We start from the raw sequence: 14,557 nt of genomic DNA on the forward strand, positions 1-14,557 counted from the left end.
TCACTTAGAGCTTTTTTGTGTTCTGTGAAGTCCATGAATATGTTGTGATGGGTTATTTTCAATAGTTGTAATCGATAGAGTGGTCAATAACGTTTTCTATTTAAGTGTTTAAATGCTTCATGAAACTTTTGTGAAACAGTGAGGCAGCCCTCTTGTGTAAAGAGTCATATTGGGGCAAGTTGGCATCCCAGCTGAAAGGCATGTTGGCATAGAACACGTGTCATATACAAACTTACCGCGATTTGGTATAACCGCAGTAAAATTGTGCGAAAATTACAACTACACCAGCACAGGTGAGCGATCGACCTACTTTCTTGGTGCACATGGAGCTGTGAGTGATGACTTTGTCTTGTTCTTCTATGTTTTTCGTAACTTTTTTTTTTCATATTCGTTTTCTTCTTCTAAATATTGAGCGATTGATGCACATCATTCTTTTTGTATTTTTGTATTGAAATAAAAGTTTTGTTGTTACTAACTTACGTTTATTCTCCAAACATCCTATTAACCATCATGATATACCAACTTACCCTAGAGGTTGTGCCAACCTGCTTCACACACACATATATTTGGGGTAATTTGTCATAGTTTTTAACATTTTTTTAAACAAAGTTGGTGAAATTGGCATACAATTTAGAGTGATATTTCAATCATTAATTTTTTTTACCCAAGGAATATCGCTATCCGCAGCATTGGTCACATTTGCTCTAAATATTACAGGAAAAATTGAAAATCAAAAAGTAAAAACTATGCCAAATACCCTGTCTTCCCTACATATAATTTTATACAGTTTAATTTGTCTTATTATAGTTTCAGTAGTTATGGATAAATTTTGCCAAGGCCGTTTCGAGATTCCACAAGTAATATGCTTTAATGCTAGGAAAAGGCATGGACTGGCCTCAGTATTCACCCGACCTCAGCCCCTGAGACTACCTTCTGTGGGACACACTGAAGGAAATTGTTTACCGCAACAATCCTTTGACACTCGACGAGTTGGAGGAGGCTATTTGTCAAGCTTGTGTGTCGATTTCCAGTGACACACTACAGAGAGTCACTGAAAATTTCCTTCTTCGTTTGTGACATGTGTGTTGTGTGAAAGGTGCACATTTTGAATCGCTTTTCATGTGAATGCAACGAGGGCTGCTTGCATTACACACTGGGTACAGTCTACGTATAGTAATGCCGCCTGCAGCGCCATCTATCGGAGTAATTTCTAACTAAATATTTTAGGTTTCTTTATTAGATTTTTACGTTTTTTTTAATAAACATACCACTAGTTTCATGCTTCTATCTACTTCACCAAACACCAACTCTGGCCATATCGCTATATTGCAATTTGCTACCATTAGTGAGATGGGTTGGAAGTGAAGGCGCTGTCTATCGGTGGTCGCCTCGAGTTCTCGTTAGGGAAAATATCTTATCTATATCCTCCCTTGGGTTCGAACCCGGGACCCTGACAACAATCTTCACGATGGTAGACGAACATCTTACCACCATGCCACTCGGGCACCATGCTTCTATCTATCATCGTTTCCGAGTTATTTGTTTTCAAACTTAGGGGTCCTTCGTGAAACACCCGGTATGTAAACATCAAAACGTCTCGAACACTGATTGCAAATTGGTAATGACAGGCATTTGAATAAAAAACCAAATAGACTTGCCAGTAATAATTTCCTGCCAACTTCACCTCTGATACACGAATTAGAAAGTCTTCTACTGCTTGTTCCCGTGATCCAGCCCATCTAAAAATGAAAGAAAATCATATAATATCGAGCCTATCAATTTGTCTTAAACATACAATATTAATTTCGCTCAGTGATAATGTCCAGAAACAACTTCGTGAGAAATGAATGAACCCTTAGAGTGACCGCAACAAAAATCGAAAATACACATCGTGCTATATAAAATATCAAAATTTCTAAAAAATGGTTTATTTAGTAAACAATTTTCATGGCTCTTATTTGTCTTAAAGTGGAATAATGATGGGGTAGAATCAGGATATCAAGTCGAAGTTGATTCTATTCCGCACGCTAAGCGAATCTCGGTCTTTGTTCTTTCATGTGCCGAGGGATAACCAAAAAGCGTCAAGAGTGCTTCGAAAAACAACAACAACAAATGACTGGGACACTAAACAGCACATTAGGAAAGCTTAGCTATCATCAACGTTGTCCATTATATCTGTAAGTGCAGCATATCTCTTGGGCATTTATCCAATTTTATTATTTGTATGGCTTGTACCCCTAACTAGCTTGTCCTTTTTCTATGTTATTTATTAATCAGCATTATACGTATATATAAAGGTCCCTGGGATGAGAGTGAGAAGATAAAGAGTCGGAGAATACAATATACAGAGAATGAAGAAGGGATAAGGAACGAAATCTTTCTCTTATATTTTGTTTTCTCTCGCCCACAAAAATTTCTGAAACTACGAGTCGCTATTCTAGTCACGACGAATTTCTCTTTGAGACTCTTCTCACATGCTCTTGAGAAGCAAACGGAATAATAAGCGTTTGTTGTCAGGTGGTATTTGGTAGAAGATATAAAAAAAAGACCTAAAGCGGAAAACGTTTCTGGTTTTAGGAGAATCGTTTGAAAAAGGCTGACTGCCCTTTACTCTTCTTAACCTTTTTTGCTTTTGTTTTGTTTTTGTCTTATGTTTCTATCCTTTTCTTTTCCACTTTATTCTTTCATTCTATGAAGATTTAAAGTGAAAAATTGAGCACCGTGTGGGGAATGCAGTAATCAGTCATTCGTTCTCTGGAAACAAGAACGGAAACTAAAGATAAAACTATGGTAAAGCTCTAAAAAGAAAATACCAACGATTTTACTTTCATTGTACAGACATCGGTTTACCAAAATAAAACTTCATGGGCAATAATCGAACTTTTCAAAACGAAAAAAAAGAATTTCCCTTTTTCTCACGTTTTTTTTAAATTCATTTTTAATACAGTAAAATAGGTATCTCATTTTCATTTTTTTATAATGATGTTATATTATTTAATTGCGATATAATGATGTTATACCGCAAGTTTATAATACTGCTCAGCGAAGAAAGTGAAATTCGCAATATTTCTTATGTACATTTTTGATTTTATGGTACCAGAAGGTGCTGAAGTATAAAAATATACCATATCATTTTCTTCACGTATCTGCAGTGAATATGGAATATCCGATAAGATTTGTACACAGCGATTCCCTCATCAGTGTTCAGGTTCATAATAACTATTTTTCACCCTCGGCGCTCTTTGCTCCTATTCAATGCTTATCCACGAGCTCCACCGGCTCCCCAGAGCTGTTTAACAAAGAATATTTTTGTAAAACCTTTCTCAGGGTCACCGCTCCGCGGCACCCCTGACAAAGGTTGGAGACGCGCAGTTTGAGAACGCCTACACTAACAGATCATATATCTGTTTTTCTTTGCGCATTGCAAAACCACAACAGTGGTTCTCATGGTGGAAATAGAATACAATAATGTTTGGCATAATATATTTTTATGTATATATGACCCTTTTACAGTTCAGATTAATAACAACTTTATTCGTAACCGCAGATGCTAATGGATTTATGGAGGCAATTCATTAGCACAAAAAATAAACTATCACAGACATAATGGATCCTTTTGTGCAGAACACAGTCTCAGTTTGGCAATGCACAACACATAAATATGATACAGTGTCATATTTTTTATGCTTCTTTACACATTCAAAATTTAATATACTTCTTTCACTACGATGCGTCAGTGATATAATAAAACATCATACGCGGAGAAGAACGTTCTAATTCAATTTTTGAAAATCAAATTTTCAAGACGGTTTCTATCTTTCAAGGAAAACAAAAGAATCCCGTCATAAATAAATAAGCAAATATCGGAGAGTAATAGAATTATACACAGAATACGGAAATAAAGGTTTCTTTTCTGGCAAAATATCTGCCATGCCGACGAAAAACGTGTGAAATTTACGCGAATAATTTATTATTATTATTTTTTTGCTCGCAGGGCTCTGTTCATTTGGTATTTGGAATGATCTTGGCACCGAGCCCGTTCTGGGAGGGTCTCACTTTTTCTCCGGAGAGGAAGTAGGTACGTCCGGTGGGAAAACCTCACTGAAAAGAAGTTAGCCTACTTATTGAATCGAATTCGAGGCGCGAATTCTTCACACATTTCCGGGACAGGGCAAAGCAAGAATCACGATGCCCTTCTCTCTTCTTCAGCTCGCCACTCGTATTGATTTTGGAACGATGTAGAGCAAGCACATACACAGCTATACAAGGAGAACTTAAAACTCTTAAGCCACGTGACATATTATGCTGGCCCACGCGATATACTTTTTCAGAATGGGGTTCGGAACTTGTAGGTGCTGCGGCAGCCTACACGGAGAGAGAAATACAATATAATCAATTCTTAGTAACGCGAGCATAGGTGGATGTGGTAGACAAGATATGTGTGTGTATGTGTTCGCATCTCGTGCTTTGCGTAAATAACTCCTACGAAGTCACGCCATGGCGGGAAATCAATTCCAGCTGGAATCGTAAGATGGCGCAAGTTGCGCACTTCGATTCGCTCTTTTTTTTACGTTTCCGGATGTACGTTATAGTAAAAGCGTAAGTAATACGGTTTGTGTGGAACGTTACGAAATACGTTAGTTAAATGTGCATGCAACAGCAAAACTCGTATATTGGGTTCGAAGAAGCAGTTATGCATTATTTATAAACCATATCGATCCTTTTGCGTAGGACGACGGAAAACGTGAATGTAATGTCCGAATGTGACCGCTGCTTGATCTCGCACAGAGATGTCTTCGAGTTCATCTTTAAGAATTCGACATTAAATTTTGTTTCATCTAACCGTCTTCAACTTTTCGCTTTAATTTAAGCTCACCGGTATCATATAGGAAAGTGGTATTTCTCAATTTTCTTCAGAAACACCCAGCTTCCGAATTCTTCGGGAAATGGTGAAAAGCTGATAACGATCGGGTAAATTAGGTCACTTATATTGAACAGACTATACATAATTTGGCTTCATTGATGGGATTGAGAGCACATTCCGAACTCGAAATATGTACACACACCAAGCATCGGTAAGTGTCAAGACCAACTGAAAACATTCTGCAGTTGAGGTCATGCACTGAAAAATCGTGACGAAATATTAAAGAATTAAGGGTAAAAGTCTGAATACGGCGTGGAAAGCATTGCATTTTAATCATATAAAATTAGCCCTAACCTTTACGTTTACCAGTTGTTCCCGGTTATCATCAATATGAAATGACCTTCTCGCGAACAGTTCAACTTTTACGCATAAAAATATGACTTGATATGCAAATAAAAATATGACTTGATATGCAAATAAAAATATGACTTGATATGCAAATAAAAATATATGCGGAAAATACATATACGTTCTATGTTGAAATGCTGGTTTTTTTTTTTCAGATTTACGTATCAATAACGTATTTTCAATAAAGTTAAGAGACAGTCAGTAAAGTCTCGATAATTCGAATTTTGTAAGTTTGAGATTCTAGATAATAAGAGGTGCTGAAATTTTTCTCAAAATCCCTTCTCAAAACATGTCTTTCTACTCCCCCCCCCCCCCCGCCCTTCCCAAGAACATTTTCCGTTTCATTTTTCCCATGAATGCGCGTATTCAGTTTGATGAGGTTTTGATGGAAGACCTCTGGAAGGGATTGGTTCTCTTTGCTAAGATCTTCGGCTGACCCCTGGAAAGGATTTTTTAGAGGCCTCCACAAATATAAAAAAATAACATTCATCTAGGGTCCCGGGACCCCTGTCCAGGTCAGTCTCTACAGGAAAGCTTCTATAGGCCATGGGGTCTTGGCAGCGATAGTTCGCAATTAATTAATCAGTTGAATTAGAAACAAAACAGATAAGAGCAATTACAAATACATAAGTTTAAAGGAAACAAGTTAGAAAAATTTATCGTATTTCATCAAATAAAGAATAAGCTCTAATTTCAATTAGAATGACTAATAGTCTCCATGCAAATAAAGGCTATCGCGCAAGTGGGACGCTGGAAAGCACCAGCCCGGTGCTCCGAAACGGACATTGAATTTTCGTAATTTTTTCTGTAAATATATTCACCATAAAATCAATATAGAGATACCCTCCTCTGAAGGCCTAGGGGTAGACCAAGTATTTTTTATGGTCTTTTTTCAGTAAAACAAACATGTTAAGCGTTTGCTATAGTTTTTCGAATAATCGTTGATCTTGCTCTTGTTCACCTCGGATTATCGAGACTCTACCATATCCAAATTTCATCATTTTTACGATTGCTACATTGATTTCTTTACACCTTAATAAAAAACCGGGTTAATTCAACATTTTCCAAGCATTTTGCCGATTGTGTGGTTATGTAATATATCACAATAAATTTTTGAAACAAAAATGAATCAATGGATTCACCTTTCCCTTCAAGAAAAATTCCGTACCTATGTATAATTGCCAACATTATTTTAACTGCACTGCTATACAGCAAAATCTTCATCTGTGATACGGACAAAAAATGTGGTCGCTTTCTTGCAGCTTAACAACAATAAAAAAAATCATTACCGCGTTAAGGATGCTGAATGTCATCGTGAGAATGCAAATGAAAACACGTACCATGGATAGGTTAAATGGAATTGGTTATAGTACATTAAAAGCCACGCGATGAATATAACGAAAGCAGCATTAAATTGGACGATATTCATATCTCTTAGCTGTTATTAAGCTGCTAACGTCTAACGTTCGAAATGCCTGGATAATTGCCAAGAAACAGGAAATTCACGTTGTACTCTCAGGATCGTTGTCACGGTGGGCATTCACAGTGGAAACAGTGAAAAATAGAATATCACATGATTTTATTTTTTAACACATAAAAACTCTATTATACCATTACTAAACGAAATTACATTATATAGAAAATTACTGTAGTGAAGAGACTCCAGAAAATGTCAATTTCTTCTATTTCAGAAATGGAAAGAAAATTTACGCGAGAGAAATCACTCATTGGCCAAATTTGTATATATTTGTATAGAAACATAAAAATATATTATTTTATTTTTATTTATTTATTATAAATAAAAATTATTATTTATTATTATTATTTATTATTATTTATTATTATTATTTATTATTATTATTTATTATTATTATTTATTATTATTATTTATTATTATTATTTATTATTATTATTTATTATTATTATTTATTATTATTATTTATTATTATTATTTATTATTATTATTTATTATTTATTATTATTATTTATTATTATTTATTATTATTATTTATTATTATTTATTATTATTATTTATTTATTATTTATAGCAGACAGGGTCGGTGGGTCTGCCTAGTCGCATAGAGCCGCTCTTCACGATTAGAAATAGGAAGATTGTTCTCTTGAAAGATTGAATCTTTTTACGAGGTGATTCAAAACTCAACTTACAAACTTTTAGGGGAGGTAGAAAACACATAGGAATATATGACCGGAAACCACAACCTGATCAGCTGGAGGATAAACGAAGACGCAAGAAATTACAATAATGGGTGGAAAAACTCTTTATTTAGCGATGCTTTACACGAGGACAGTACGTGTACACGTTAAGTTTCATAACAAGTTCTCAAAGTTCTTACCACGCATGTTGCAAGAATCTCCATCGTAGCTGCAAATGTCCGCAAAATGCCGGGTATTTTTGGAAGGGTTTGATAATCAATGCGTAGTTTCATCACATATCACGTTCTGATCGAGTAAATCAATTCTTTACTTGATTTACACACTTAATAATCTCTACTATCTCTAATCATCCCGTGATTATGATTAAATTTCAGAAATGTAAAATTTTCACAGAAAATCACGTAACTCCGAAATCGCGCAACTTGGGGTAGCGTAAGTCGAGGTATTACTGTATTATAATCTGAATAAAACTATGTTCACTTTCATAAAAATGATTTAATTGAAAGTAAAAATGTGAAGATCAAGGAAACATTTATTTTCTGGATATTATGCTGAGGTGAACTCAGAAATAAAAGTCATCTTGTCTCCGCCGGGACTCGAACCCAGGCCCTCTTGCATGCTTGCCCGGTATGTAAAGGATTAAAACTTAACGCCGTTTAAGCTCAAATATCTCGTGAACCACGGCTATATAAACACTTTTAATTAGAAAAATATTCATTCAACGTGACTATTTTAGATATTTCATGCATTTTACTGGGAGCCGTATATATATGTACAAAAATTTACTTTTTTTCAACAGTCCCCTTCTGCAACTTCAAATTAAAAAAATTGCCCTATATTTTCAGAGCTCAACAAAACAATGTTTCTAAGTTTAATACAGTCTAATCCTGTTTTAACGAATATCGTTGTAGCGAAAAAATCTCGTTTTAACGAACACTTTTCTAATCCCCCAGATAAGTTTACATAGGGACATTTTTAAATAACCTGGAATTCCTTTATAACGAAGTGATTTCTACGGTATCTTGGAGGTCGTTGTAGCGGGATTCGACTGTATTCGCTGAGATGTTGTTGATTGAAAGTTAAGGGAACATCTCAGAATTTAGAAAAATTTCAACAAACTACAACACATGTTTCAAATTTTTCTCGAATTTGTCCTTCTGTTGTTTTTTCCTTAATTTTCAGCGAATTTCGAACTCAAACACCTCGGCTAATATTGCACTTAGAAACATGGAATTCAAATGAAACGGCAACAACTTAGTAACTGGAAGTTAGAGGACGGAGGAAAATTAAATTCTGTATCTCAGTTTATGTACGACTCCCTAGTAGAACAACTGACATGCCTGAAATAGACACGTTATTTCAATACTTTTTCTAATTATAATCTTCTAAATTTTCTATTTCTAATTATTTCTATCACCAAATGGTTCAAAAGATAAAGGTTGTAAAAGGATATGACCCCTATAAATAATTATCGGTGAATGTGATCAGTGCGGGATAAACAAAAATTCATCAGACTCATCGAAATGACTGGTAATTGTGCGTAATAACCGGATTTATCACTTTTACATGAGCATGTACTGTACATTGAAACTTATCCTCTTTGCGCTAGATATACACATATGTGTACCTTCATTTTTAATGGTTTTTAATGATTTCAAATGGTTTCAATGATTATTTTTTTCAAGTTAAGACTTGAGGTATGTGTGAGGGTACCTAAAGACAATGGTCTTAGTGAAGATATATTCACCCTAATTAATTAATTAACTAATTTTTTTCTAAAAAAAATTATAATGGTTAATTTTGACTCAGGTTTGAAGAAATTATATATTTGAGACTCACGAAAAATAAAATTTAAAATATAAAGAAGGCAAAAAGAATAAGTGAGAAAATCATAAATTTAATAAAAAATACATAATATTTAACAATACAGTACATATGTTACTGCCAACGCCTGAAGCGCGGCCAATTGGCGAAGTGGCTGGGAGTTTTGGACAAAGTCCGATTTTCAGAAATGTTTTAGGCTTTGCCTGGTTAATTCGTGGAGTGGCAGGAGATTCCTGGCCAAATTTCGATGTGCTGATGTAAGACGGTCCGGTAGGTGCCAGACCCATTCTTTTTTTCATTGCCAACGTGTTGTACATGGCTATATATAATAACTGTATTGTATTATCTGCATGTGACGAGAGAAAAAACTGAAAATAATAAAATATAGACATAGTTTTTCTGTCAAATTTTGAAAAAAGAAAAGAAATAATTTGCGCATCGTGACTGCAGTTTGATGTGTTGCCATAGTTAACGTGGACACAATTATCACGAAAAAATACTCCAACTTGGCGATGACCCTTGAATCATGCCTTTTGTTATCGGACTATGACCACTACCTCCTATGTATATAGGATAGGCCATAGCACTACCTCCTATGTATATAGGAGGTAGTGCTATCGCCCAGGGATCTCCAGCCACTTCGCGAATCGACTGGCTAAAGCTCGAAATTCGGACTTCATCAAGGTCAATTTACAACGAAATTGGCCAATTTCCGGCTTCGGCAGTAACATATATATTCAATATAATTTTTGAACAAAAAAAAGGGATTATTTTACAATGTAAATTCGGAAAAATAATTTCAATTCAATTTATAATCACGAAGTTTAAAATAATCACGAGTTAATAGTTTTTCTTTAAAAAGTTGAATTATTTCAAAATATTTCCAAAAATTAAAAAAAAAAAAAGTAAAAAGATTCATTATGCACATAAGTAAAACGGCCATTTATTATAAATAAGATTTATATCGTACATGCATCGGTAATGTTAAAAATGAAACATGGTTTAGAATAAGGAAGACTCGATCTTTTCTCGAGTATTTATATTCTTGTTATTGAAGGAAGGGAAAGTGGGCTGAATGAGGGAAAAAAATAACTGCATTCCGTTCCACCTGTTCAATTCCCATTCTGCAGATCAATAAGACATGAGAGAACGTTGGGTTATATTGGCTAAATGGCTATGTATGTTGGTGAACCATTCTTCTAAAAAAATAAAATAAAATAGAAGCGGTTTTTTGTTTTTTTTGAAGAAAACTTGAACTATATAAAAAGGAATCTAGATTTTTCTTTCTCTATCGCGTGCATTTTTGCCATCGACTACAACGTTTTACAAATCATGTTGAAACTACTAAAAGACGTTCATGAAAATCAATCTTATATAGGCTATACTTCACTGTCTAGCTTATAATGACTCAATATTATTATTAGTACGGGGGAAAAGTGTTATGAATTTTATAATTTCTAGACATTTTCAAGAGATTTCATACCTTTTAACATGGTGAAAAACTATGCTCTCTAGTAGAAATATAATTAAAAATACTAGTTAATGATTGATTTATTTCAAATTTTTTACACAAATTTTTGATTACATATATACACTATTTAATGTCAGTATAAAATTTTACATATCTCTAATACTCATTTTTTTTACAAATTTCCTAAAAAATTCATTAAAAACAGTTTGTGTGCATGATTCAATGTAATTGAATAAAAATTGATTCAAAATAAAGGAAACTGTTCGGTTCATGAAATGAAGCAAAAGATAGAGATTTCATTAACTCTATCTTATTTAAAATTAAATTTTAAATTTTAAATTCTGAAAGTCAAAAAATTCAAATTTTAAATAACATTGAGGCAATGAAATCTCAATCTTTTGCTTCATTTCAAGAACTGAACAGTGTCCTTTATAAATATTTTGAGTCAATTTTTATTCAACTTCATTGATGTCATGCTATTTTACAATGCGCGCAAGCTGTTTTTAATGCATTTTTTTCAAAATTTGAAAAAAAATTAAGTACTAGAGATATATGAAACTATACTCTTATGTCAGTTTAAAGATAGTATATATAATAAAAAATATGTGAAAAACATTTTAAATAAATCAATGGTTAAGTAATATTTTTAGTTATATTTCTACTATATAACATAGTTAAAACACATATTTTAAAAGGCATGAGACCACGTGCATTACTATGATTACTCTATTTCTTACTGCAGTAGAAAATTTCTCATTTAGAAAGAACGAGGCTGCACACATTTTGGAATAGAAAATTTTGGAATATGGGTAAATATATATCTTCGTAGAGTATTAAAAGTTACAAAATAAGAGGCTTTTAGCTGATATAAGTCTTGGTTGAATGATTACCCTGAACTGGTAACATCAATGTCCATTCATAATTTGTTTATAGTATTCTAGTTTTGTAGGATGCGTCGGTGCATTACCAATTAATACAAGGGTGCTCAAACTTATGGAGAGTGCGGGTAATTTCATTGGTTTGGAAGCGTGCCGTGGGCCATTTGAGTTATCTCGAAATGTGTCTTGAGCCACTCAGGTGATCTGAAAGTGCGCTGCGGGCAGCTTGAGATTATCTAGATATATGCAGTGGGCAGTTCAAGTGATCTGGAAATGCGCTTCGAGTGACTTAAATGATCGGAAATGTTCCAAGAGCAGCTAGTGATCTATAAAAATGCCGCGTGCCGCTTAAAAAATGTAAATGCATCTCACGGAACACTTAAGGTTGTGAGTTCGATTCCCTCTCATACACAGCTGAAATTTTGGACACGTTTAAAAAGAAATACGATAAACATATTGGGGGTAGATCGAGAAGCTATCCACACTTAGAATATGGCAACCATATATGGCAATATCATATCGTGTATATATATAGTTTTTAGTTTTTATAATTGCATTTTTAATTGGGGGGGGGGGGTTGCTGTATTTTAGAAGTATGGCATCCATATATTTCTAAAATACAGAAATATAGAAATATATGACATCCATATTTGTTATGGGCATCTTTTTCTCATCCAGCTCTTTGGGCTTTTGCTTGTTGCGGCCTTGTATTTGTATCTCATTAGTGATCTGTAAGTGTGCTGCGACCCACTCAAGTGATCTGGAATCATGCGGCAGGGCACTAGAGTAATCTGAGAATGTGCCGCCAGTCACTTGAGTAATCTGAGAATGTGCCGCCAGTCACTTGAGTAATCTGCAAATGTACCACGGGTCAAATAAGTGAACCGAAGGTGTGTCGCGGGGTCGATCAAGTAATGTGGAAATGTGCTCGGGGTCGCCTAAGTAATCTGGATATGTGCAGTTGACAGCTTGAATGATTTGTTTAGGGGTCATTGGCAGCTTTAATGATCTGGAATTGTTCAACGGGCCACTTGAATGATTTTAGAATCTTTCGAGGGGCCACACTTGAGTGGTTTGGTAATTTGTCACGGCTCACATTTGGCTCGTAAGCCATAGGTTGAACATGTATGAATACCACATTGTGTCGACCCGGAACGGGAAAGGGCGTTATTCATCTTTCAAGCACAGGAGAGAATAAACGGTGTTTTTGTCTTCCATATTTACCCTCTTATTATAACCAAACCATAATAAATAAATTATTATATATTATTTTTTGCATTCAGTATACATATTTTTGCATTCAGTATACATATTTTTGCATTCAGTATACATATTTTTGCATTCAGTATACATATTTTTGCATTCAGTATACATATTTTTGCATTCGTATATTCTTTTTTCTCTTCTAATTCACGCATTTTACACTTATTATTGATTTGCAAATTCATTCTCAAATGCTACGAATGTTATTATGCACAGTTTTTTGTTTGTACCGCATATCATGCATTATTTGCGCCGTATCACATATATTGTTTTTATATACATATATAAATGATTTGTATTATTTCTATAAAATAACTGGCATGATAGTGATAGCAATATATTCGATGCTGCGGGGTACAAAGTGGTTATATCTTATATCAAAAATGAGCGGGACTGCGGATCGATTCGTTTCGCAGCATACCGTCCACAATATGTTAACAATATCTTCTTTCTTAAAAAAAAATTCTGTTACGAAACAAGCACTGCTGGACGAACTATGGAGTATCCATTGGGTAGATGTTTCACATGACATCTCCAAACATTTTTTTTTTAACACACTGGAAGAACATTCGCCTCAACCTGTGATCCACGAAGACGACACAGGCGGTCTGCAGGCAGACATTGTAAATCAATTCCAACTGAACGAAAACTATTGAATTGATATAAGTTCAGTAGTACTTCCATGATTTAATATAGAAAATTAGACCTTCGTTCTTATGTATATATATATATAGGGTAACCATATCTGAACTCCTCTCACCTTTATTATTTTTGATTGATATAAACGATCTTCCTAATTCCATCAATTAAAATATCAGAGTCTTTGCAGACGATTGCGTCATCTACCAAACAGTGCACAACGAATCCGACCAAGCACCTCTCCAAAATAACCTTAACATTATATCAGAATGGTGCTCGTCCTGGCAATTACCCCTAAACTCTTCAAAAACAGTTTTTTTATGGAACTTACTCGCAAAAAAGACTTCCCCCCCCCCTTGATTTTTCTTAACTATAACTTTCTTATCAATAACTCTTTGATCACTGACGTTTCTTATTATAAATATCTGGGTGTAATTATTTCTGCCGACCTCCGTTGGAACCTCCATGTCGATTACGTGTTTCACAAGTGTCTCCAAAAACTCTTTTTTCTTCGTCGAAACCTTAAAACTCCACCCGTCACCTCAGATATCCCTGCTTTCAAACCTATATCCTTCCTGTACTCTCATATGCCTGTGAAATTTGGGACCCCTCCATACTCTCTCCAATATAGACAAATTAGAATCTATTAAAAATAAATCCACCCGCTTCATTTTAAACTGTTGGTCATCCTCCGCCTCGTTACTGAACTAACCATTCCAAAAAATTAAAACCCTTCTTTGCATCCACAGATTGTTTCAATTTTGGGACCGTTCAAGTATTACGTCAGCATTTATAGCAACTTTTGACCCCCCCCCTCCCCCCTCGTCAGCAAAACTCGGACCCACCCTTTCCCCCGCTTGTCAGCAAATTTTTGTCAGCACTTCCCCACCTCCTAATGCATATCGGGATCAGATAATTACGGGGGGGGGGGGTGTGGTGCGATCCCCGTTATGCCCCCCGATGATGAAAAAATATTTAAAAACAAATTAAAATAGCTTTATATGTGTTATTATAATCAATTTCTGTTAATTTCAG

The 14,557-nt window shown here is 34.7% G+C and overlaps 1 protein-coding gene across 3 annotated transcripts in view; it reads right to left on the minus strand.

The window, feature by feature from the left end:
• Nucleotides 1–14,557, minus strand: part of LOC149085114 (heparan sulfate glucosamine 3-O-sulfotransferase 5-like) — an 80,140-nt gene that overhangs the window by 22,124 nt on the left and 43,459 nt on the right. For all 3 annotated transcript variants that reach the window (XM_089232923.1, XM_089232925.1, XM_089232924.1), the window contains one exon: nucleotides 1,659–1,739. The gene's annotated coding sequence lies outside the window, so the exon portion shown is untranslated. The remainder of the gene's footprint in view (nucleotides 1–1,658; nucleotides 1,740–14,557) is intronic.

This window comes from Pholcus phalangioides, unplaced genomic scaffold (assembly GCF_987345545.1).
Source record: "Pholcus phalangioides strain wild (caught in Gottingen) unplaced genomic scaffold, Ppha-v1.0 ptg000007l_1, whole genome shotgun sequence".
Lineage (NCBI taxonomy): Eukaryota > Metazoa > Arthropoda > Arachnida > Araneae > Pholcidae > Pholcus > Pholcus phalangioides.